The sequence below is a fragment of the Dipodomys spectabilis genome, unplaced genomic scaffold, assembly GCF_019054845.1.
Source record: "Dipodomys spectabilis isolate Male_0828 unplaced genomic scaffold, ASM1905484v1 ptg000080l, whole genome shotgun sequence".
Lineage (NCBI taxonomy): Eukaryota > Metazoa > Chordata > Mammalia > Rodentia > Heteromyidae > Dipodomys > Dipodomys spectabilis.
In genome coordinates this window covers 1,599,920-1,604,679 of record NW_024870757.1, presented here as the reverse complement: position 1 = coordinate 1,604,679, position 4,760 = coordinate 1,599,920, and the positions used below count along the sequence as shown (strand labels likewise).

The 4,760-nt window shown below is 39.9% G+C and overlaps 1 pseudogene; it reads left to right on the top strand.

The window, feature by feature from the left end:
* The first annotated feature begins 328 nt into the window (after positions 1–328).
* Positions 329–669, top strand: LOC122110658 (annotated as a pseudogene).
* The last annotated feature ends 4,091 nt before the right edge of the window (positions 670–4,760 follow it).

Below are 4,760 nucleotides of genomic sequence, written 5' to 3'. Positions count from 1 at the left end.
GATTAAAAGTTTTCATTTGGAAAAGAATCTCCTAAGCTAGGCACTCATCCCTGTAATCCTAGTAACTCAGAAGATTGAGACCTGTAGATCAAAGTTTGAAACCAATATTGGAGCACTAGGTGTCCAGGCTGCAATGTCCAGGAAATACTTATTTTCTAATAACTACCAGGAACATTGAAGTGGCTCATTGTCTCAAATGTTCGAGCACTAGGCTTGAGCAAATCGCTCAGGGAGAGAGCCCAGACCCTGAGTACAAGCCCCATGACTGACAAACTAATAAAAATTGAAAAGAACATCCTAGGGTCTGGGTGAAGGCATGGCTGGCATCATGTCCGGCCACAACAGTGGCAAGAAGAAACCCCTGAAGAGCCCAAGAAGCAGGCCAAACAGATGGATGAGGAAGACAAGGCCTTCAAGCAGAAACAGAAAGAGGAGCAGAAGAAACTCGAGGAACTGAAAGCAAAGGCTGCGGGGAAGGGACCCCTTGCCACAGGTGGAATTAAGAAATCTGGCCCAAAGTAAGCTGTTCCTTGTCCCTGAGATGATGATGACCCTTGATTCCATTCCCATTCAACATCTGGATTTCCTGTCACCTATAGGTAGAATGAAGTTTTGTCTAGGATTCTGAACATTAAGAACAACCTTTAAAAAAATCCTACAGTGGCTCAATCTCTAGTTTGTCAGCCATTGTTTCAGCCATTGCTACCTCAGCTGTAAATTTCAAGTAAACCCAGCCTAGGATCCTGCCAGAATCTGCTCTTTGTTTACTCTTGCATCCTGTGTCATCTTGAAAGCAAACCAATGCATTTGAAAGGCAAAAAGTAAAAATTAACAAAATAAAAAGAGTATCCTTAAATAATATGAGTACAAGAACAATGAGAGTGAAGACAGAGGGAGAGGGAACAAATTGAGGAAATTGCTTGGAATGGGAATGACAAGCCAAGGCATTAAAATTAATGTGAACAGGCCTCTTACATTCATATTATAAATTGTCGTGTTACCGATTATTCCTCGGCAAATCTCTTCCAATGTATATCTTCAAATAATATGTGATTAGTTTAAATGAAAGTGTAAATCACGTTGAGACATTACTCATGACAAAACGTATACAGAGGCATGCTAGATCATTTCAGCAGAGAATGCTGTAACCTTAAGCCCACAAAGCTGTGTTGTCTCCAAGATACAAAGGGATGTGGAGCTGCATCAAGATTGCTAACCGAGGCAGGAGAGAGGCCTGTGACTTTCACCCAACCTTTTATCCTAAAAAACAAGGCATGTGCCTCATTCTAACCCCAAGCAACACACACATTTTACAGAGAAGTTACTTCTGCATTTTCTTGATGAGTTACATTAACTACTGTCATTTACCTGAGAAGAATAGCTGCTTACCCAGTAGGAATTGGCTGTCCGGACAGAGGAGCAGAGGCAGTGCTCACAGCATGTGTGCTCAGGCACAGAGCCCCAAGAAAAAGGCTCAGGACTGAATGGTCTCATTTCCTCTGTGGATGTGCTCAGCATGTCACCTAGAAGTGTGATGACACTGTGTGCATTGGGAAAATAGTTTCCTTGTGACAAACACTGAAGAATTGTAGATACTGATGAGCACCAGTGAACTTCCACAACCATTCCCAACATATATGACCTTGGGGTTAGGGAAGTACAGGGAATATGGGGAAAATTTTGGAAATGTCTCATTAAAAGTGAGTATAGAAAAAGGAAATCTATTATGCAAGCGTGTGACACTATGAATCACAGGATTTTTCCCTGTTTGTCTACAAGATACAAGACTTTTCCATAGCGAAGCACCATGATTTGTTTTTAATTTTTTATTGTGAAAATGAGCACCATGATTTTTAGAAAATCCACGCATCTGTGGCTGATGCCTGTAATCCTAGTTACTCAGGAGTCTGAGATCTGAGGATTACAGTTCAAAGGCAGCATAGGCAGAAAAACAGATGAAACTTTTAGCTCCAATAAACCACTCAGAAAAACCTGGAAGTTGTGCTGTATCTCAAGTGGTAGAGCACTACCTTGAAAAAAAAAAACACCCTCAGGCAGTGCCCAAGCCCTGAATTCCAGCCTTAATATGTGTAAAAATATATTCATTACCTTCCTCATGTAACTGTAACCCCTCTATACAGAATTTTTACAATAAAAAAGTATTTAAAAAAGCTATATCTCAAATTAAAGTGCTATGTCCTTATCAATATTCAAATAATGAAGACTCAAAGTTTTACAGTTGTGTTTTTCATGTTTACCCAGTGTCTTCATAGGTACCTTCATAGGCTCTTCATATGCTCACTTATTCCAGCCATTTTGACATTCTGAGATACAGAGAATATAGACATGTCCTCCTCTGAATCCAGCATGAACATAATGCCTAAAACTAAGGGGCACCCATCAATTTAGCTAGAAACCAGGATGGTGCTGAGAAGGAAGTGTATAACTTATATCCTGTCATTACAAAAGGAAAGAACAAAAAGTCTTCACCTGTCATCACTCCTTACAGAGCAATAAAATAACAGCAAAGTAAACACAATATGGAAACAAGAAGAGTATATCTATGAATGCAAGATGAAGACAGACCAATTGAAATAAAAATCTGTGAAACCAAATGTTGGATATTTGAAAAAAGCCAAGGAAATGGACAAAAATTTTGCTTAGATTGGTAACGCTTAAACCAGAAGACTCACCTGTGAAAATGTGAACGAGAGCCAGGAAACGTGGCTCAGGCCTATGATCCTAGCTCCTCCGGGGGCTGAGATTAGGAGCTCACAGTTTAAAACCAGAACAAGCACAAAGTCCGCAAGGCTCCATCTCCAAAATAGCCTACAAGCTTGGCACCGGTGGCTCATGTCTGTAATGTTAGCAGCACAGGAGGCTGAGTTTTGAGGGTCAGTGTTTGAAGCCAGCCCAGGCAGAAAAGCCTGTGAGACTCTCATCTCATCTCCAATTAACTACCAACAAAGCTGAAAGTAAAGCTGATGCTTAGATGGTAGAGAGCTAGCCTTGAGCAGAAAAGCTCAGGCACAACACCCAAGCCCCAAGTGCAAACCCAGGATTGACACATAAACAAAAACAACAAAAACCTGGTCTGGAGGCATGGATTAAGTGGTAGAGTACAAGTTGAGTGAACAAGTTTATCAAGCATAGGGCTTGAACTCAAGTCCTGGACAATGAGAGAAGACACCGAGAGAAAATGGATTCTAACAATTACAAATGACATAGACTAGATGAAAAGCATTCAATTTTCCAGGAACGCTACTCTTGTCATAACAGACTGAAGAAGGATGGGTGCTGATGTCTGTACTCCTAGCTACTCATAAGGCTGAGATACGAGAATCGCAGTTTGAAGTCAGCCCTGACATGAATGTCTGTGACACTCTTCTCTCCAAGAAACAATTCAGAAAACGCCGGAGGTGGCAATGTGGCTCAATTGGTAGAGGGTGAGCCTTGAGCCATGGAAGCTCAGGGACAGCATCCAGGCCCTGAGTTCAAGCCCCAGGAAAAGAAACAGTGACTCAAGAAATAGTAGTAACTGTGAATATAGCAAGAAAAAGAGAGATTGCATCTCTAGTACAAAGCCACCCAACACAGAAAAACACACAGATACACACACACACAACACACACACACACACACACACACACACAGAGTTTATTGACCTACATTTGCATCACCAAAATTAAAGGATGTATATTTTAGGAGCAGTTTTTACTAATATAATAGTTAATAATTGTGAATTTTTTGTCAAATGCATATTACATTTTCATTGAACATCGACTAAATCAGCTTTAGTATGATTGCTGATATTGTGCAATAGGTTAGGCCTCACATTGAGTTTGTCTTACTTCTAGGACAAAGATGGAATTCTGGGCTGGTCCTGCATTACATTTAGGAGCCAGCATTGACACACGTTTACTGCTTAACCTGCTACCATGTCTCCTGGTCCAAGTTAAACATGGTGGATGTCTTCAGATTTCTGAAATGCCGGTGATCCATAGGAGAGACCTTTCTAGATTATTCCTCTTACCTGAAGATGTTGGATCTAAGTATGTTTGAAGTTAAGGTTTTCAGGTATCCAAATGAAAAAGCAACATCTAGTAACACTATGTTTTTTGCTAAATATTGAACTTTATTTCCAAGTTTATTATTTCCAAACATTACAATTGTGCTACACAGTTTATTACGTAATGAAAAAAAATTAAGTATAATTCCTTTATAGTAGGCAGGAAAGATTCATCTTGATACCTCTATTACTCCTAAGAAGACAGCAATTGTGCCTTTCCTTATTCTTCATTTGCTTACTGAACTGATAGCAAAATATCATTAGGAATCTTTAACTGCATTGAAATTTTCATTTATCTTTATTTTATTGTGGTCCTAAAAACAAACTCAGGGTCTCATGCAGCCAAGTGCTTCACCACTGAAATACTCCCCTGGCTGTTCTTTATCAGTTTCACACAGATTCTTACAAAATACCTTTTATTATATAATCATTAAATAATGATTAAAAACAAAAATTTCTGCCAGGTACTGGTGGCACACACCTATTTTCCTAGCTACTCAGGAGGTTGAGATCTGAGGATTGGGCTTCAAAGTAAATCCAGGCAAGAATGCTTTAGAGACTCTTATCTCCAATAAACCAACAGAAAAACAGAAGTAGAGCTGTGGCTCAATATGGTAGAATATTAGTCTTGAGCAAAAGAGCCCAGGGATAGCACCCAGGTCCTAAGTTCAAGCCCCATCAATGGCATAAT